Source organism: Protomyctophum parallelum (genome assembly GCF_964188405.1).
Source record: "Protomyctophum parallelum genome assembly, chromosome: 4".
NCBI lineage: Eukaryota > Metazoa > Chordata > Actinopteri > Myctophiformes > Myctophidae > Protomyctophum > Protomyctophum parallelum.
In genome coordinates, this window is record NC_139700.1 from 23,322,595 (window position 1) to 23,344,635 (window position 22,041).

Genomic DNA, 22,041 nt, shown 5'->3' on the forward strand with positions numbered 1-22,041 from the left:
ATCCTTACAGTCAGTGTAGAGCTCGCTGACTGTCTTGATTTGTGAGAGCTTTGCTCCTCAATCTTGCCATTTAGAGGCAGGTATTTATAATAGCAGATAAGAGCATCTGTCCTTGGATCTGGATTCTTTCCGTAACAACTCTCCAGTTGGCTTTCACTGATCCATTAAAAGGCCACGAGGGGGTTTTGGCTTTTCATTCGTCGAGGTTGGTCGACCCTTTTAACGTTTCAGATCCCTCTCAAAAGTTTACGAGCTTGTATTTCATTTTAATTACACTCCGCTGCTATGTCTGCATGCATGATATTGAGATATAAGGGTACACAGAACATTCCCCCCTGGAGGAAAAATAGTCAAATGATAAGTTGTTATTTTGTTATTCTTTTTTTCCTGGAACTGTTTCAGACATATTTTCTGCTTGGGGTTTAGAGGAAAAAAATGTGTATTATTATAATTTTTGGATGACCAAAAAAAGGAGAGAGCTGTTTGCCTAATGTGCTTGTTTATGTTTATTTAGTGTTTGAGAGGCTTTAAAAAAGTAATTAGCTATTGATTAGTCTACAGAATGTTTACAGAGGAAGAAAATATCAAAGCATCATTTTAAATTCTCACTAATACAAAGGAAAGGAGCACTGAACTTCTCTGAAAAATTATTACTTTCCTTTTGGCGGTCCTACTGCATCTTTAGCGAAAAGCAGTATGTGCATTGGTGACCGTTGGCCCCCGCTCTCCACCCATGGTCCCCAAACATCCAGTAGTCTTAGATTAATGGCTTTCCTTTTGGCCCAGGGATGAAGGCTGCGCCAACGAAAATGGTCGGGCACGCGATGGCGGCGTGACAAATATACGTGAGGGCAAGAGGGCATGATGGAGGCCACAGCACAGACTGTTTGTTGCTCTGGCTCAATTGCTTGAAGAAGGCTTTCGTGCCACCGTCCGTAGCCAAGATGGCCAAGATCTTGGTGCACAGATGCAAGCTTGTCCCTCTGCCTCTGCACTTTAATGGAGTGTGACAGGGCTTCAGCCCAGCCAAATGGTTTATTCATTACAGCTACTCCGGGGTGCAACGGTAGCACGTTCTGACCATACACAGGTTGACACATAAATTACAGTCTGCATTCCTCTGTTTCTTTTCTGGAAGAGAGAGTTTTATTCTGCTTTACACCTGAGGAAGAACGGACGTTGGTTGTCTCTGTACTGTATCAGTTAGACAGTAAGATCTTCAGTGTTCATTTAAGTTACAAATGGTTAAATTAACACAGATTTTTACTGTGTACTGTGGCCTTTACTGTCACATTATGTTAAAAGCATGTGGAGCATAATGAAAGTTATAGCATTACATACTGTAGCATTTATTTAGTTTCAAGGTGCACAAGACAGTTATAATCACCAAATTATTGTTATGATTATTGCAACGGGGATGTTGTTAAGGTACAATCCCCTAGTTGTAACAATAGGTTTCACCGTACTACTGTTATAAGGATTCAGAGAATAAAGTCAACTTAACATGTATTTTTACTGGATGGTATGGTCTATCCCTCACAGTGGAGGAAAGAAATTAAGTACATTTGCTTAAGTACAATGTTGACGTATTTGTACTTTACTTGAGTACATTTATTTGAAAACTTTAGTTACTAGTTACTTTATAGATTTTGATTATTATTATTACAGAACAATGAATACATACATTAACCACTTCAGTCACCAGACTTTTACTTGTAAAAGAGTGTTTCTATAGTTCAGTATTGATACCTTACCGTACAAAAAGTGAGTACTTTTCTACCACTGATCCTGAAGTGCACTTTATCAAGCAGCCCCTGGCCTCAAAGTGTGACCTCACAGTGTGACCTCACAGTGTGACCTCACAGTGTGACCTCACAGTGTGACCTCACAGTGTGACATCACAGTGTGACCTCACAGTGTGACATCACAGTGTGACCTCACAGTGTGACCTCACAGTGTGGCCTCACAGTGTGACCCATACTGTATGGTCATCATCCACATAGTGCTTATTGTTTGTTTAATGTTGACGTCTGATATAGTAACATTCTTTTCTACGTTCTCTCCAGTGACTGTGTGTGTGTGTGTGTGTGTGTGTGTGTGTGTGTGTGTGTGTGTGTGTGTGCCAGCCAAATCAAAGTGGAACATGTAAGTCATTACTTATAGTTTTAGATAATGCTCTACTGCGTGCATGAGAATGCAGTAACTCGCATCAACGTGTGCATGTGACGTCATGCGTGACGGCAGACACTCTTACAGTATGCGTGTGTGCACGCGCGTGTGCGCATGAAAGCATATGCACGCGTGCGTGCATGTGTGTGTGTTTTAAGGTCAAGGGGGGACCATTGGTGGTTGTTTATGCAGAGAGTGTGAGGAAGCAGAGCAACTGTGAGAAACTGGGTCTTGAACGCTCTGGGTTCCTTGGCTTTCTCAGTCAGCGAGCAGGAAAAGCGTTTGAGCAGATCTGCTTGTTGAGCAGCTGTAAAAATAGGAAGGCGAGGGGAATGTATGATTCATGTGACGGAGGAAAGGATTACTCCAAGCTGCATATATTGCTCCACCATAAAGAGGATCTACCTGGTGTCACTTCACTACGCAAGTCCTTATCAGTGAGCCCTGACATACTGTACCTGGGCTTCATAAGGACTGAGAGCGATGTGGCCCACCCCATATTGTGGGTATAGGCAACCTTAAGCACGGGTGTCAACATTGGCACAGGGGAGGGTGATCACTGGCACACTGGTACAAGTGTGTGAGAGAGGTTTTTTCTTTTAACATTAAATATTCCAAAAAGGTTTAGTCAGTTAAATTAAGTCCCCTCACACCACATAATAAAAATGACTTCCTGCACATAATTCTACGTTCATTCAAACTCCTAACTCTGACTGGGTAGGGAGTCTGTGGGGTTATAATTCTGAGAGTCTATCAGTCTAATGATCATTACATCCTGATGTGAAAGAAAGTATTTCTAAAGAAGAAAAACCATAAAGGATGTTATGTATAGCCTATGGATAATCAAAATCAGATGGAAATATTACATTTTGATGCAGTGTCATAACTAAACGTAATGTTGATATGGCACACTGACTATCAAGAAAATGTAAACTTGGCACTTCATGTCAAAAAGCTTATCTGTCAAGACACACAGATTTGTGGAGGTCACAAAGCACACTTTATTTCTAGGCTGGTGTACTGAGGCATGTATAAGAGTGTACGTATATGTCACAGTACGATTAGATGACCAGTCAGATTGAAAAAGGTGCACTCGGTTTCACCATTGGAGGCGTGCCGTCTGAAGGTGACTTGAGCCAAGTGAGGCACTGAAGAGCACGATATAGCGAGCCAGACGACGTGCCGAACGTTGCAAAATCAACTTCAGCCGACTCAGTGCCGTACCGTCAGGGATATAATTGTAAATGATCGCCCCAGCAGTCCCTACCCCCAATCATCCTAGGTACACACTATGGTTAGCCACTTAGCTTTAGTGCCTAGTGCCTACTAGTAGTAGCTGTATAGCTCTCGTTTCATGCCCGTTTTCTGCTCCACCGCTCGCCGAAATAAATGGCTGATGAATGAAATGATACATTTTCTTAATCTTCTGCCTTGAGGTTGCTACAGCTACTCTATGCTTTTCTTGTCAAAAGCACTTTTCTACACTCATTTGGGTCCCTAGAGTAGCACTTTGGAATAATGATGATCATTCATTTGATTCACTCAAATTGTTGACATATTGCAGGAATAAAAAAAATCACGGTGTTATCTTTCTTATACATAAATACTCTATTAAGTGCTCTTGAAAGAGTACATTTTCTATAAGACCTTGGGTCGAGAAACGTATTCCAAAATACACATCTCTCTCTCCGAGTCGCTCTTTGGCTTGGCCCAGCCACACACCTCACACACAGGCTTGGGGAGTTATGAGGCAGGGTATGGTTGACGCACAGAGGCCATCTCTGTCCCGGCCCCCAGCACTGGTCTCCAGTGAGCCCGAGCAGGACTGAGGGGAACAGCACGGGCTCTGCCAGGGACTTGGTTGGTCCCTCACCCTCCAGTCCGCCACTAACCTATAATAAGGCCTCCTGTTCAGCGTGGTAAAGGCATTTACAAAGTGAAAAGGAATTTACAGTAACTCAGGTTGACTGAGTTTGTTGATCGGTTAGAGATTAGTCCTGTAAACACACAGGTTGGGTTTCTGAACACCGCTAGGCAGGAGCTTAATAGAGTTTATTCAGTAGCGGCGAGTGTTGCTCCTGACAAAGTGGAGTGATTCAGACTGTCCTGCCTGCACACAGCGGAGCGGTGCGTCTTGATCAGCGCAGGTGTTGACCTAGCCAAATGAGCAGAATCCCGCTGGCCTGGCTGAATCAGAGGCGGTGTTGTCCCAGTTAGTCCGACCCCAGCGGGGCTGTGATTCCAAGGATTCAGTGTGTCTCTCATTGGTACTGTCCTCTCCGGCGTGGACTTAAATCAATACCGGTGTTGTGCGGCATTGGGACGGCAGGGACGGGATCAGTACCGGTTCTGTTCTAGACACCGTGGGCCAGTGCGCGCCGCCTGCTCTCTGTGGCTGAGCTGTGGCTGCATGAATGGCCTCTTGCAGTGGCCGTACAGAGCGTTATTCTTCTCGCCCTCATCTGAGGCCGACATCCGAGGGGGAAGCCCAGGAGCCGGCAGGCAGAATGTTTTCCTATCCCCCTGGTAGGACTGGACGTATCAAGTGCTGTTTTAATGCGTTTAAAGTAGAAAAACAAGGCCGTGTCCAATGACCGAAGGTAGGAACGACAAGGACAGTAGTGAAAACAGACTGCGGCCTAAGTCGTTTTGGCTTCTCCCCCGCCAGTGAGCTGGGGGAGAAGCAAAAACATCCAGTCCAATGCCAGACTCATCATTAATGCCCCGGGGTTTGTTTGTCTTAGGGGTTATTCGCCCACTTTGCCATTTCCCCAAGAATCTTAAATACCCCTGCCCCCTTGCCCCATACAGGGACAGTACCTCTGCACAAATACCCCCAGTCAATGGGAGCCCACTATCCCCAGCCCCCTGTCATCTCACTGTGGTCAGGGACCAGATGGGACAGGCGGAACATTCCAGGAATAGCAACACACCTCACAACACCTTCTCCCCCACCTGTCCCCCGCCCCCACCCACCTCAGACAGGGCCCCCTTTTCTACGCTCTGTCCCCTGGTCCACTGTGCTCTAATCCAACTGTGACTGTAGGGGTTCCCACACAGAGGCTGCCTTTTCCACAGGAAACTACAAAACTCATTTACCCATGAAGCATCCCTATAACTCTTTTACTCAGCTCCGAGTTGCGACCCCTGCTCCTGTCTCTCTCTTCTTATGTAACACGGCAGATGCCACAGACAGACAGATAGACAGACAGACAGACAGACAGACAGACAGACACACAGACACACAGACACACAGACACACAGACACACAGAGTGCATCCCAAACGTTGAGTGCCAAGTCTGCCAACGCCCTTTGCTTTCCCAGCCTCGCTGCGACACTGCACACCTCTCAGGCTCCGCTGGAAAGAACGAATGAGTGGCTGGTTGATCTCGGTGCCTCCAAGAGGGGAATATTTGTGAATTTTTAAATAAAGCCATCCTGAGGCTGCTTTGGAGGAGGGGGGTGTCGGAGGGGAGGATGAATAGGGTCCTGTGCTCGGCCCTAGGTTGGACTGAACCCCTCTGTTAGGGCTTTTTTCGGCCTCGGCACACAGGGTCGACTGTGAGGAGTGGGTCGGAAGCAGGAAGTGGTCGTGTAAGGCGATCCACACAGGCAGCACAGAGCCCCTTTTCAACGGCGGACCCCTCTGCCCTGCGCTGCACAGCGACACATCAGGTAGTCCTCCTGCTGCAACCACAGCTGGACCCCATGCAGGTCTGCTGTGGTGGACAAAAGTACTCAACCCAAGTACAGAATGATACTCCTGGTCAAATATTACTCAACTATTCAAAAGTATTCAAAAGTACTGATTACAGAAGATCTTCCAGACAAAATAATATCAATAATAGAGACAATAGCAAGCTCACAGTTGTAGACAGACAGACAGACAGACTGACTGACTGACTGACTGACTGACTTGTTGCTGAAAAGCTGTTTACCAGAGGGCTGGTGGAAGTCGCTGCCAAAATACAATGTGACTCGAGGACTGTCAAGATTATTACCCCCCAAGTCTCGCATTATTGAAAAGTGAAGAAGGATGAATACAATGAAGTCGCTAGACTACTAAAGTGAAAAAAGAAAGGAAGATCAAAACAGGCACACAGCAGGTTCTCGCGCACGGTGCATGAGAACTTTATCTGTCTGATGCAGAAAAGCCCCTCTGTGATCCCATTGTAGCCCTGAGGTAGATCTGGCAGTCAGAGCGCCTCAAAGCTCTCCTCTCTGCTGGACTTCCTTCCCTTTTCCTCCCATCTTCCCACCCACCATATCCACATCTTGACCTTTGTATTCCCAGGTGACATAATTGTGACATAAAGGTTAAAGGCATGAACTCTGTTATATCTGATTTCATATTTTGTGACTGCCAAAGGTCAGCATCCCCCTCCTACCTGGTATTTATAGATGCCTTTTTTGCAGCTGCAAATAAAAATAAAAGGTCTCTCACCAAGGTGGCCCATCAGCAAAGCACTTTACTTTAAGCACTGAGTAGGAATGCAAAGCACTCCAACAGTCCATCACTCTCCCCTTCATTTTGCTTTAATTGTCTTGGCTATTTCCAAGCCATTACCATAAAGTGGTTTTTGCGCGGTGCACATACCACCCCGTCTCCCGTATTACAACATAAACAAACACAATAAAAAAGATATAGTTAGAATCCCGGTGAAATGTCTCCAAATTAGCTTAAGTTCGTATGAATAAGCCTTTTGTTTGAACAGGACTCATTGTTGTTGTTTCCAGGCGCTGGTTTAGGCGCAGCGCAAAGTGTAGAGGGCCCAATATAGCAACTATTTTGTAATGGCGTTTGGGCAGGGCAGGATCTCATGTCTGCACGCGTGCCATCCAGGCCAGGCTGGCAGGTTAAATTGAGGAATAACATGAGAGTCTCTACTTCTAGGAGATACACAGTAAAATCTGGAATGTTCATTTAATTCTCCGTGTAAAAATGGACCCGCAGACGCAGACAAGCACACTGTATTAGTGAGTTTAAAGTTTCTACTGTTGTGACATTGATGGAGTGACCTGGTCATGTCTGTGGCTCTGGCGAAGCATTTAGCATCAGTGTGCCTTTGAAGCTCTGCCCGGTTCAGGAGGATAGCTGCCTTAGCGGACAAGAGACTCACACAAAGAGGAACACAGACTAGTGCGCCGTCCAAGTGTGACAATACTGGAACTAAAAGAAACACACTCCTCAATGCCACCACAATACTTCTTTCGGGAACACATCTTTGCAACACTGCGTCATACTTGACATAGGCTACTTAGAAAAGGCTGAGTCGTAATTAGGTCATTTGGACATTTCCTTGAACTATTTAAAGGGAGGCAAGCAAGCAAGCAGGCAGGCAGGGCAAATTAGGAAAATACTGGTAGAAAGTGAGTCGTGCACACTGTGCCCGGAATTCCCTTTTTGCTGTTGCCATAGGACTACTGGTTTTGGCATTGACGCTTATTGGACTAGACATATAGCAAATAAATAGGAAAATGATAACTGACTGTTTCGCTACTCTGGTTTCCCCAACACCCATCTCTGACTGTAATATGCACTAGTGTTGGAGAGGCGGACAGTGCCGTCTCAAAGACACTGGCTCTCCGGGGGGGCATCGCATAATGCCGTCTAAAACCCTCAACTCTTTATAACCTCCCCTCATGATCTTAGGCTTATCCCTGGAGTTAGGACTGTTGCTCCTGGCATCAGGCCCTGACTGTCAATCATGTGATTCCATCAGCGTTCATCCCAGCTCTTTCAGAAATGTTTTCTTTCCTCGCAGCACCAATCCCCTCCTGTCTGCTCAGTTCCTAGCTGTGACCTCATACAAAAACTGAACATTTTGATTGTATTTAGGGTTTCTGTGTGTGTGTGTGTGTGTGTGTGTGTGTGTGTGTGTGTGTGTGTGTGTGTGTGTGTGTGTGTGTGTGTGTGTGTGTGTGTGTGTGTGTGTGTGTGTGTGTGTGTGTGTGTGTGTGTGCGTGCGTGCATGCGCGCGTGCTTGTGACATGCGCGTGTGCGTTCACCCGAGCATGTGAATGTGTCGGAGCAGTGCGGGGAAGAAAGAATGTGAGAGAGAGGCAGGTACAGTAGATGCAACTGGTTTGCAAGTTGGGAAGTTTGCTGTGTTTGTGTTTCAGTATTCTGTTCTCTCCAGCTCACCCTCGTGGATTTATCCTCGAGTCGTTTCCTTCTGGATTCATCACAGCACATGCTGCCAAGTCTATAGGAAATGTCTAACTTCCTGCCCATCCGTCTGCACGCCGCTTGGTTGACAGTGTATGAGCCAGCCAGTGCTTCTAGCAATACAATATTCACTTTAACTCTTGGAAACACTTTCATTCCACCGGTGTGGGGTTAGTATGCTAACATTTTACTCACTTTACTTCTACTACTACTATATAGGTATACTCACTGCATTCCTATCCATCAACCACTTATTTTAAGATACAGTACTCTCGAAAGTATGCATGAATAACAGACACACTTATAATTTACATAGCCACACATTTATACCCAGCCATATGATCACATATACAGTATAACATTCACATAAACCTGAAACAAACATTCATACACAGTCCCACTCTCCTGATTGCAAACATAAATTCACATCAAAGACGCATTCACAAATGCATGAGTGCTTTAAAACATCCACAGGCTGTGTCGACACAGAGGCTCACTATATTTAATGAGAATTCACTTGTTTCATTTGGCTGTCATATGTGGTACTTATTTGAAGCCTGCCTTTCCTGCATGGCTCTTCGGAAAACCCCTTTCACGCTCGCATGTTGGCACTTGACCGCCTGCAACTGTCTGGAGGTCTAATGGATAGAAGCACCCCTCCAAGCTCCCCACACACAAACGTCATAGCCTAAGGTCAAAGGTTATGAGTATATTCTTTAGGTTGTTAGAGCTTGTTCCTGTACAAAGAAACAGTAAGGAAAAAAACCCTTCTCTCTCAGTGTAGAGCACTCCCGAATGTTTTCAGCTCGAGACCCAAAAGATAAATTTGGTGTCTGCCCACTCAACTTAGAGACATTATGAATTGACCACCATCTACAAGCTCACATCACGCTGTGATACGTGATGTGGGCTACTTGACTATTTCCTTTTTTGAGCGGTGCCTCCGCTCCATTACACAGCTATGTGTGTCCCTATGTGTATGTGTCTGTCCGAGCACGGATGCAAAACCTAAAGTGGCCAGTAGAGTACAGCACAGCAAAAAAGTGGCTCAGAGTAGCCTACACTACAGTACGAGTTCTGGGCGCGTTCCTGGGGGTCTGGATGTTCCGGGGACCCCCAGTAACTATAAATAAATATATAGTTGCACCGCTCATTGCACCGATATATATACACTATGGTCCTGATTCTTCAACGTGTTTCCGCTGATATAATAACGTAACGCTAGCGGAAAGGCATTTACGTGGATTTCCCACATTAATTTGGAATTCATGGAAATGGCCGTGAACTTGACGCTCACGCAGGTTTGTCGGAAACTCCGCCAAATCCTACGGGACCTCTTTAAGGCTCATACATAGTCTGGATTGTCGGTGGTGGGGTGACCACCGACCTACAACATGACGTCACGAGCCGCGGTGAAGAGCAAACCACCGCCACCGCTCCAGCCCTTCTCTCTGTTTTTACTCACCACCGCTCAATGTTATTTCAGCTCCGGTGGTCAGCTCACCACCGGAGCGGTGGTCACCTCACCACCGAAAATCCAGACTATGAATAGGCCTTTAGGTGGCGAAGAAATCTACGCAAGCATACACTTGCGTATAGATTTATTCAGAAGGCTTTAGTCTTCATGCTGAATCAATAAATTGTTCCCAAATCTCAGATAAAATATGTAGGCATGTGTCCCCAACATATTGGTCGATCAGCACATAAAAAAATGATAGCCTATATATAAATATATATAAAAGCCGAGTGCACTTGTATGCCTAAATGCATGCATTAGGATATTTCTATCATGTGCGATTGGGGCTGCTCACTCGGCAGCCTTCTACTCGAAGTGCAACGGTTGTGAGCTTGTAGATCGGCTCTCGCGGACTCGCGCTGCATGTTAAAAAACAAACTCACAATTATAATAAGAACATAGGCTTATCTGCATTCTGCACTGTACGAATCCAACATTGTTTAGTGTAGTAATGCCTGCAGTAGGCGGCAGGCCTATTGAAATTGTTTTGTTACGGAGCTCCTTGAGTCAGTTGACTGTCGGTCGGTGTGTGTGTGTGTGTGTGTGTGTGTGTGTGTGTGTGTGTGTGTGTGTGTGTGTGTGTGTGTGTGTGTGTGTGTGTGTGTGTGTGTGTGTGTGTGTGTGTGTGTGTGCAGGGTGTGTGTGTGTGTGTGTGGGGGGGGGGGGGGGGGGTGGGGGCAGACAGCAGCGTGCTGCCGATCCGATTCACATTGGAAAATGAATAGTGCTATATAGCCCTATATAAGAAATAGAAGACCACATTAGCCTAATGAATGGCATCAGCGTGTTTGAAAGCCAGCTCACCTCCACTCGCGCTTGTTCACAAACATGACGGACAGACTTTATAATAATGTATATTGATATTGATCACATGCATGGATGCCACACACAGAATAGTTTAACTCACTGGATAAACTCACTGGATTATAATTTCTTCAGACAAGAGGATCCCAGGCCTATATAGGCCTATAATTATTCACTCATTTCATTTCATTTCATTTCATATTTATTTATTTCATTTCAGTCATGGTTTTACATGATTATATTAATTTTACTTCTTTTTGACATATTCCACATCAGAAAAGAAAAGGAGCAGGAAGAAGATAAATCTTATTTATACCTGCCCCTATCAATAAAAAAAATAAAACATCTAACCCTAACCCTAAAAAAAGAGAACAAAGACAAAAGAAAATAGAGCTCAACAAGAGAACAAACAAAAACAAAACAACGCTGAGGGAACAAAATAACACTTATATCTAACCTTCTAGTTCATATTTTATCATTTTTTCCTTTTTAAACACTTTCTTAAACTGAAACACTGTTGTACAACTCTTCAACTCCTGGTTTTGTGAATTCCATAACTTTATACCTGTAACAGAAGTGCACATTTGTTTTAGTGTAGTCCGGGCGAACAGATGTTTAAAATCATGTCTTCTTCTATGGTCTTCATCCTCTGAGCTAAACACAAATGACTTCTGTAACTGTATTGGTAATGATCTGTTTTTCGCTCTGAACACCACCAATAATGTACGTAATTCAACCAAGTCCATGATTTTTAAAACACCTGATAACATAAAAAGCCTATTGGTGTGTGCTCTGAAATCTTCTTTATACATGATTCTTAACGCTCTTTTTTGTAACATAATCAAGGGAGTCATATTACTCTTGAATGAGTTGCCCCATACTTCCAGACAGTAAATAAAATATGGTAAAACCAGTGTACAATACAACATCCTCAATAAATTCGTATCCATATTTTACTTTGTTCAAAATAAAAATACTTTTTGCCACCTTGGCTTTTATATATGCTATATGATTTTTCCATGTAATTTCTCATCTAATATAACACCCAAAAACCTAAATTCATACACTCTTTCAATATTCACTCCATCTATAGAGAGAATAATTTCATCCTTTTTCATATTAGAGAAAATCATAAACTTTGTTTTCTTCAAATTCAATGATAACTTATTTTTATTAAACCATCTTTTTAATTTATCCATTTCATTTGTAATACTTTCTGCTACACTTTTTAGGTTATGCCCTGAACAAAAGTAATTAGTGTCGTGTGCGAACAGAACAAACTGCATTAACTTTGACACTTCACAAATATCATTGATGTACAAAATAAAAAGTTTAGGTCCCAAGACCGAGCCCTGCGGTACCCCACACTCAAGCTTCATAGAATCAGATTTAAGACCCCCCAACTGTACATATTGTTGTCTGTTGTGAAGGTAACTGATTAACCAATCTAGAACTACACCTCTCACCCCATAATTATTCAATTTGGATATTAAAATAGTATGATCAATTGTGTCGAACGCTTTTTTGAGGTCAATAAAGACCCCTATTGTGTGTTTATGATTGTCTATTGCTGTTGTTATTTCATCGTTTATTTTCATGAGTGCCAGAGCTGTGGACCGGTTGGTCCGAAAGCCATACTGACTCTCACTCAGTAAGTTATTCTTTTCAATAAATGAATCCAATCTTTGTCCATACAGTTTTTCAAGCACTTTAGAAAACTGGGAAAGCAGCGACACTGGTCTATAATTAGTAAAATCATGTTTATTTCCCGTTTAAAAAAGTGGTATAACCTTTGCCATTGTCATCCTGTTATGAATGTATAGGCTACTGTTCTTTATCGCGCAAACAGTGTCGAGGGCCCGGCCCATGCCCCCCTCCCTCTCTCTCTCTCTCTCTCTCTCTCTAGCTCTCTCTCAAAAGACGAATTTTGCATTGACATATATCCGATATTTTAAATATCGGATATGTTTTACCTCTGCAAAGGTGTGAGTGAGCACCCGCCTTGGTCCCGAACTTAATTAAATAAATTATAATTATATTGCTTCAGCGGAGCACGCACCGTTGTAAGCTTGTAATCTTTTTATGTCCTTTGGTGTCCTTTGATGGATTGATGTCAGTTTGTACACATATAGTAGCCTACAGTGGTAATATACAATGGTGCAGTCTGCAAAGCCTTTTTTCTTTTTTTGACAGACGGATCTCAAACTGCTGTCTGCTGAGTCATGCTTGAAGCCTTTTATGGTACGATATGGGGCGTGGATCAATGCAGATGAGGTTGTCGGGTGCTTTTCCGATCACTTTGCACCCGCTTCATTCAGTATGACATACACCTGCGATACGCCTGCGAACCTGTGGTACACACCACTCTCTGAATAACACGGTATCTCAACGTAGCTTGATCGGACGGATAAATACGATATCTGTTTCCGCCACAGTGTAACGGTGGCGTATTTCTTTTTAATGAATTAGGACCAGTATGTGTATGTGTATAAATATATACATATATACATACACACACATATATATATACATACACAGTACCTGTTCCATTTGGCAGTTTTCAAAGATAAATATTCCCGAATGGAAATTCAGAGGCTGATAGACAGCCAGAGAGTCCCAACTCCTTCTTCACATGACATTTAGGGCACGTTGATGGTGACGAATGTTGTATAAACCCCTAGTGCTCCTAGGCACAAGTGCGTTATGTGAGAAATAAATCCAGTGGAATGTCACCTTTGGCAAGATTGAACTTGATTCAGCCTTCTATGGACGGTGCAGTGTTTTTTGCCTATTTATCAAATTGCTTCAGATTTGAGATGCTGGCAAGTTTGCTTCATCTCTTCTGCAGAGATTGGTGAAGGGAGTATTGAATTTCGCATCTGCTTGACAGATTAACATTTATTTAAACGCACTGGCCTCATGACGACACCTGTAAATATACATTTATTTTGTTTTATATTTCAGTGTTACTGCTGCACAATGGCATGTTGGAGTGCCATTTAACAATCAATTGTGGAAATAAGCTCCTGTCACTTAAGTGTGCTGCCACCTTTTTCCACGATTGGCAGGGGTGCGTCTGTCAAAACACTTGGTGTTATTGTCAGAAGGACACGGTTATCTACAACCCATGCCTGCCCATGCATGTTTGTCTGGGATGACTAGAGCAATGATTCATGGGAGGGAGGGCTGGAGGTCAGCGTCCCCTTAGGCCACCATTATAACTGTGCCTCAGCAGGCCCTGTCTTATCTCTGGACTTTTCTCAATGGTGAAGGTCCATATTCAGGCTCTGTTACATGACACAACCTCTGGTTCATTCCCTCAAGGTAGACAACATTTATTTTTAATGGTGCGTTCACACGGGCAGATGCAAAGATACAAAGATTCACAGCATACAGTATTTGTCGCTTTGTATCTGAAGTTGAAGCCAGTTCATTTGATTTGTAGCTTTGTATCTTCATGTCGCTGGCTTATGTAGAAGCTGTATCGTTGCATCTGCCTGTGTGAATGCAGCATAAATGAAGCAACGCACGCAGGAGTCCCAAATGAAAATGGAAGATTCCTCCTCTGATACGCTGCTATTCACTAGTGCTACATATTAGAATGGTTTGAATGTCTCTCTGGGCTAGCAACAACATTGTACAGATGTTCATACTTTTATACACATACTGTACAGATTGGCTATAATTATGAGACTTTTGGACTTTTTTTGTGTGTGAGCGTGCGCATGTGCATGTTTGTTTCTATTATTCACAACTAAACATAAAGGATGCAGAAGAAGAGAGAATGTTACAATATCATCCTTCACATTGTCAGATGTTTATGCATAAGGTGTTTGATATTTCATGCTTAAAGGCGAATTTCGGATTAGCCGTTTCTTACCTTAATCTGTTGTATCCAATGACGTGCGATACAGGTGAAAAATGACATAACATCCACTGGGTCTTAGGCTAAATCGCTTAATTTAAATTGTTATCAAATGTTTTTTATTTTAAGACAAAAATCACAATAAGACACGTTAATAACATGAATGACTTAAAGAAAACAAAACACATATAAAACAACACATAACAGCAAAAGCAAGGAACACAAAAACAAACAATCCCACCCACCCCTCCCCCCCGAGACCAAAGATGCCACAAAATGTCATTACTCCTACTACTGTGCATTGGAAACAAAAAATAAATAAATAATGATAATAATAATAATAATAATAATGATTAAACCATGCTCTTAACCAAATCTGCAATACCAGACCAAATCTCAATGTTTTCCTCTTTTGCACCATGCAATCTTGCTGTAGACATCTCTAGATAAATGATATCTAGAAAGGTCAAAGCCCATTGGCGAAATGACAATGTATGAGGCGGTTTCCAGTGCGAAGCAACCATCTTCTTTGCGGCCGTTACGCCAGCAAAGAAGACACGAATACGGGTGTTATTTAATGGCAACTGGGATACATCATTTAATAAGAATAGAGATGGGGAGGGTGTGATGTTAACTTGTAGAATAGTCGAAAGGTTAGTAGCAACCAAATTCCAAAATGTGAGGACACTCGGACACTCCCACACCATATGAAAGAATGTACCTATGGTGTTTGAAGTGCAGAAAGTGCAGTTGTGATTATTTAAAATCTGCATAGCACACAATCTACGGGGGGTTAAGTATGTCCTATGAACAAAATTTAAATGAATTTGTTGATGATCAGGATTCCTAGAAGACAGGACAACATTAGACCACACTGTATGATCACTTTAAATTTATAATTCTTTCTACACATCTGTCTTTCATAATGACCAAAGTCGTTGACTCGTTGCACAGTGTTTTGTCCAAAAGGGGCTTCTGTAACAAGGCGAATGATTTCTATGCAATGCCTGAAGGGGTTGAATCCAGGTGTTCATATTTCAGGCTCTTAACTGTTGTTAACACATTGCGGAGCATCAATACAGTACTGTATATACCCAGACTCATAACTGTTTACAGACCTTCAACTTGATTTTGCTTGGTCTCCCCTTAGCCAATGTCTAATTACTGAGAAGCCATGATGTTATAGTCTCTTCCAGGTGTGGCAAAGAAAACATTGACTAAGTGTCCCTTACCTTCCAAATATCTCAGTATTGGCGAGTCATGGGAGGAAGCTTTTAAAAAAAACCACCCATACAGAGCTGCTGCTCCAAGGTAATTAATGTTGAGGTTACACAGGGCTATCATTAATGAATCTGTCTCTTTCCATCTGCTTCCTCCAAAGATTATTTTACATTTAATAACACTTTGCTGATTTTGTACCGTCGCCAAATACTCTGGCCACGACAAAAGAAGAGAAGCAAATATTGATTTGTTGAGGGGAAAAAAGGAATGATGGTTGAAGAGAACCTTAAAATGAGAACTTTATTCCTTAAGGATAAGGTTGCCCTGGCCAAGAGCTGGAGTAAGGTAATTTTACCCATGAACCAATATCCTGCTCTACCCATTCAACCACTGTTTTACTGAATATCACGCAATTTCCCCTGCCACACACAGTAATATTCCATAGCCATGTAGGAATTAGGGAAATTGTGTCAAAATAAAGAGGAAAAAATAACTTTGCACTCTAAAACAAAGATTCCATCATGTTTGTGGAATGCTGTGGTTAGCAATATGGAAACAGACTGAGTCCAGAAGCCAGTGGTTAGACAAAAAAACTTGTCTGAGAGAGAGGGGGAGTTAAGGGGAGCTTCTGGAATTACACACCAGAACCCCTTCACACACACACACACACACACACACACACACACACACACACACACACACACACACACACACACACACACACACACACACACACACACACAACTCACACAAACTCACACATAAACTCACACATGCGCACTCAAACACACGCACGCAGTCTTCCATCTTTCCAACTGTGTAGCTAACCACATTGGTTAAGGGGTGGAGTTAAGGGTGGCGTGTGGGGGAGGGGGAACAAGTCTCCTACAGTGTGCTGCTCACTGTTTAATTTGGAAAGCTCAAGCGCCGGCTTCTACAGCATCCTTTACATTTTCTGGCGAAACGTCACCCAAAATGAAGGAAGATGGGCATCTTTGTTTTTCTTATCCCCTGCGAACTCATTTTACAGATTGAAAAATGTGTGTAAAGTTTGTAAACCACCGCCAGACCACCGGCGTTAACGCATTTAACAGTGCATTGAAGGGGCATACTCCAAATGGAATGCATCATCCCACTGTACTGTGTGTGCTTTGCGGGCAGACCGTCTGCTACAGGGTGCAGAATATCCACGCGCTCGTATGTTGTGAAAGCAGGCAGGACGAAGTGCTGCCTAGTCTCTCGCCGTCACGTTGGCTGACATATCTCTCCTCCCAGTCTGACTTTCAAAGGTCTTAAGCGCAGAGATCTTTAAGGCAAATTGCTTGGATAATGGATGTTTCCAAAAATATAGGAGAGTAGGCAGGCACGCTGACCGAGGTTTTGGCGGCGTGCCCCCCCTGCACGGGACCTGGGCCAACCGTTCTCCCAGAGCATTCCATTCCTTGGGCCAGTAGCACTGGGGAGAGGTGTGAGGAGAGCAGTCAGACAGACCCCCGTCCTCCCCCCTCAGCTTACACAGCAATACTGTATACACCCTCGTCCTTAGGTTTTTTCTACATAGGTTGTAACTCTCATAGTGTTCCTCTCCTCTCCATACTTGCAGTTCACGTCTCCTCTCATCATCGTTCATCTTCCTTCTATTTTCCCAGGTCTTTGAGGCTACTTACTGCGTGGTGATATTTCACTACTGTATAAGCGTCTGGAAAAACTGAAAATGCTACTTAATGCTGCTTATTGATTTACATTGTTATAAAAGGATCCATTGTGTGTGGAAGTGGATTGCGTAGCTGGCTCCTGGCCCTCCCTTGGCTGAGTGTTGGTCCCTGGGGGGACATTGTCTTCAGGATTGTGCTTTCTACTATCTGTTTTATGTGGTAGATTGCACAAATGTTACGTTTCTGGTATACTATTCATGTTGGGCTGCCAGTTTAGACTTTGGTAGTAGCAATATATTTTATATTTTACTACTCTCATCAGCCCACAAAGAAGGGGTCACTGACCTTACAATTTTTGAAACTAACTAGACTTTGAGAGGAATAGAGCTGAGGGCTCTGGCCTCCTGGAAAATTGAACTTGCAAAAGCAATTATGGTCTTGAGGCACATGATGTGATGAATTGACAGAAATATTCACAGTGTGAAAAAGTGCTACCGGCATATTTTCACTTAGACCAACACCACATACATCCTGCATCAAAATGACAGGGAAAAAGACTTTCAGGAAATTGAATTTTCTTTCAGGCAACTTTTACTCTTTTTCAACTTTTACCTTTTCTTTCACCCCCTTTTCACCTACCTTTTCTTTCACCCCCCCCCCCCCCCCCCCCCCACCCCCACCCCCACCCCATCCCCTCCTTCTCTAACAGAAAAACACATGCAGCCTGAGCCTACCCACCCATTGAATACATAATACAGAGATCCATGGACACAGACAGACAGACAGACTCCTGGGTGGCGTTTTGGTGCATCCATATGGGGATCTAATGCTGGTAAGACTTGGTGATTTGACACCGTGCGAGCAGAACACACACGCCTTTAATTGCCTTGTAAAAGCAACTTAAATGCACTTTGAATGGAGTAAATTTTAGCCCCGGCTCGTGGGATTTGGATATCAAGTCCAGCTAACAATTCTGTTGCCACCACCCTCTCTCTCTCTTTATTCATTGGCCAAGAGCGGTTTATGCTTTTGAGATGAAATAAATAAATAAATAAGAATAAGCTTTGTCATAGACGCCACCAAACTACCAGATTGATGTGTGTAACGTCTGTGTGTAAAAGTAAATCTGGTTTGTGATGAAGGAGACTGCCATGATGGCAGAGCTGCTCTATACACAGCATAAGCTGAAGCTGGCTGGAGTCCCCCAGGGCTCTATACCAGACCCCCTCCTGGTTTCGCTATACCCTAAATTAGCCGATCTACACAAGTAGTACATTAGCTTGTAGCTGTTCTTGCAGAATGTTCACTCCCAGAATAGGGATACTAGGGTTCATGTGGTTAAAGCATTATAGTTTAAAGGGATTGTGACATAAAAACAAGTTTTTGTAATTTTTCTTAATTATTTTAGGTTTTCTGAGCTCAATTGCACCCACAAAATGTGAACTTTTAACATTCAGTAGATTTTGTGGTCTGGGTTTTTCTGGCTCAAACAAGTGCTCTTCTTTTCCTGCTGTTTGTGATGTAAGAGGCCAGCAAATCCCATATAATATGTCAATTGGGATTTTCCAGCAGATGTCACTGTTTTCACTTTATTGCCTGTTTTCATTACAGCTCAAAAGAGAAAACTCCAGACCACAGAAAGTCCATTGAATGTTCAAAGTTCAGGTTTTTTGGGTGTAATTGAGGTCATAAAACCTAAAATAAAATAAATAAATAAAAATTAATGTCACAAAACCTTTAAAATGAATATACTGGTTAACATTCTCCTTGTTAAATCAGTGCTACGTATTTTTACAGTCCAAAAGATAAATGAATGCTCTGGATTGGGGGCGGGGGGGTGAACCACACAACGTGCTTCACACAACGACCCCTTCCTCTTTGTGTGCCCAACAGCTCGGGCTATGGTGCTACTTCTGTAAGGCCCCTGCGATCCTCGCACGGCCCTCTTTGTTGTCAGGGAATTGTGTGTATCTTTGCATCCGGCCCTCATCGACTGGCCTGGGCGGAAAAACCGGCCAGATGTGATGTATGATTATGGCTCTTGACCCCTCCAGAGCTGGATCAAGCGCTGCCCGGCGGAGAGGCCCTGGACCGACCGGGGGGGGGGGGGGGGTCCCGTCCCGTCCCGTCCCCGCACCCCCCTGCCCGGTGGCAGTGCGAGCAGCAGACACTTTGGCTTTCAGATTGCACAGAGCTGTAGAGGGGATGTGACTTTTCACAGCCAGGCCCAAACCCGGCCAAGAGCTTCCAGCCTCCAGCCCTCCTCCTCCAACCCAAGCTGCTAAATGCCTCTGTGAGGTTGACTGGGGGATGACCGGACATGTTAAGATGGGGAGACACATGCCAGGGAGTGAGGCCCATCTATGCCTGGATACAAAATAAATGGGCCATACTGTTGTAAAAGCTGCAATGAGACGCCAAGCGTCATTATGGGTCACCGCTTTACACCATTACGCAAGCACCATTACGGGTCCAGAGTTAACCATTTGAATCCTGTATACGTGGTTGACTCGGGTCCCCCATGGCTCTGCACTTGGTCCACTCCTTTTTTCCCCTCTACACCAAACGTCCTTGCTGAAAATAACAGATCTACAAGCTCACAAAGAGTTGTGAGCTTATGGGCCGTTATGAGCTTGTAGATTTTGACGAATAATGTTCACCCCAGAATGGTACAGGTGAACTGTCAGTGATGCTTGCGAAACTCGACTTCGTCTCGTTCCTGTCCGCATCACTGTCGTGGCAATAATCACGTTATACCACACCCTCTTGTGTAATATTCAATCAACTGAATGTGATCTTATGTAAACATGCCCAGATTTAGCTAGAATAAATTTTCCATCTGTTGTCCCCAAACATAATAGCACCACAGTAGAAAGCACATATATCATCACTCCACATGTCAGGTGCTATCTTGACACTGTTTAGCATCCAGCCAATACCCCTCTGTTTGCTACATCTTCATGCCCTGTTCGTTCCCCTGTCCCAGTGACAGGGCCCTGACCTCATGCTGAATAACTTCCCCCTGTGGGACCAACCGGCCGGGCGGCCTACAGCTGTTTCCCCCCAGAGTCTCCTCAATCCTCTGCAGTGGAGCTGCAAGCTCACATTCACACTATAAAGCAGTCAACACAGAATGCGGTCTCTCCCCATGCAGCCGCTAAGGTAGCTGTTCAGACTCATTACGCTAAAGTTAAACCTTCCCTCCACCCATTGTTGTTGTTTTTTTTTTTTAAGCGACAGGCACATCAGTGAAACGTTTGGTTTGCTTTAGCTAGTGGTGTTATTTTGGCAGAGTTCACAGAGTTCCTTTTGTGTGTACTCTGTCACTGTGTACAGTATAGACCCTAATGGAATGGTAAATGATCCATCATCGTATTCCCCCCAGTGCTGAGATGATCTGATAGTGATAGGAATGTAGGTGTGGTTCAAACAATGACATACAGTAGCTGTAATGTTTTCCATCAATGCATACACGCTATAAGTGTTATTGTAAAGACACCAAAAGCAAAAGAATTGCATGCATTTCTAGGAGAACTTTGTATGACCTGTATTTTCTGAAGCCACCGTCAAATGAACTCTGGATTCTTACGTATGTCGTGATTGTCATCCCATGCAGAGGGTTTAAAAGTACCTCGAAGATATTTCCATGGTTGGTTCTCTCCTTTTAGAAATGTATTTTTAATTCTGGTGCCAAACCAGCTGATGGCTGCCTTGTTCCTTTTATAACTAGAATTCAGGCTGATATTTGATATTTACTTTACCCATCTGGGAGAAATAAATAAATGAAAAGCTTTGTATTTGAGCATTAGCAGAAGCAGAGGATAAATCTATCATAGCTACAGGTTTTTTTCTGCCTGTCGTGTGTGTGCGTGCGTGCGAGAGAGAGAGAGAGAGAGAGAGAGAGAGAGAGAGAGAATGCAGTATTAGGAAATACTTTTCATCCAAGGTCAAAAACAGAATCCAATTATTTGTATTTTTCACTTGAAGTGGGAACAAAATCATATACCGGTAGTCAGTTAGAATGACTTAGAATCTCGAGGCTATGATCTGACTGTGAGCTTCACCTAGAGAGAGATCTGCAGCTGTGTGTCATGGAGGTCAGGGCACACGACCGTGGGCCATAGGGCAAAGAAAGTGTGTCTAATTGTGGGTTTTACTGTGTGTGTGTGTGTGTGTGTGTGTGTGTGCGTGCGTGCGCGTGCATGTGTTTAGTTGGGTGGGCCGCTGAGGGTTTGTACATGTGTGTGCAGCTATTTACTTAAGACAATGAGGTGCAGTTAAGCCCAACACTCGGTGACATGGTACAGAGCTTATTGTCAACCCAGAGTGCTCTACAACCGCACCGGGATGATGAGGGGGGATGTTAATGTCCGCTCCTCCTTCCAATGTATCATTTTGTGGCAAAGATAGTTTACTGCCACACTTGCACGGAAGCTGTACTGTCAGAAATATGGATCCATTAAACGCCTCCATTCCTGCCTCTCTAGTACATTATATATACACAGTGTATACATACTTTTACACCCTGCCCCCAACATGCACATGAAGGCGGCAGTGCAGAGTAGACAGGCCACGCGTTCTGCTGTGGGTGGCTTTGTGGAAGTAGAGGCAGTGCAGCCTCAGCCGTCAGCTGAGGAGGAC

At 43.7% G+C, this 22,041-nt stretch overlaps 1 protein-coding gene across 3 annotated transcripts in view; it reads left to right on the forward strand.

Moving 5' to 3' along the window:
* znf469 (zinc finger protein 469) overlaps positions 1–22,041 on the forward strand; it is a 279,591-nt gene that overhangs the window by 242,399 nt on the left and 15,151 nt on the right. For 2 of the 3 annotated variants that reach the window (XM_083763934.1, XM_083763935.1), the window contains one exon: positions 18,110–18,232. The exons of the other annotated variant lie outside the window; for it this stretch is intronic. The gene's annotated coding sequence lies outside the window, so the exon portion shown is untranslated. The remainder of the gene's footprint in view (positions 1–18,109; positions 18,233–22,041) is intronic. 3 annotated transcript variants of the gene reach the window in all.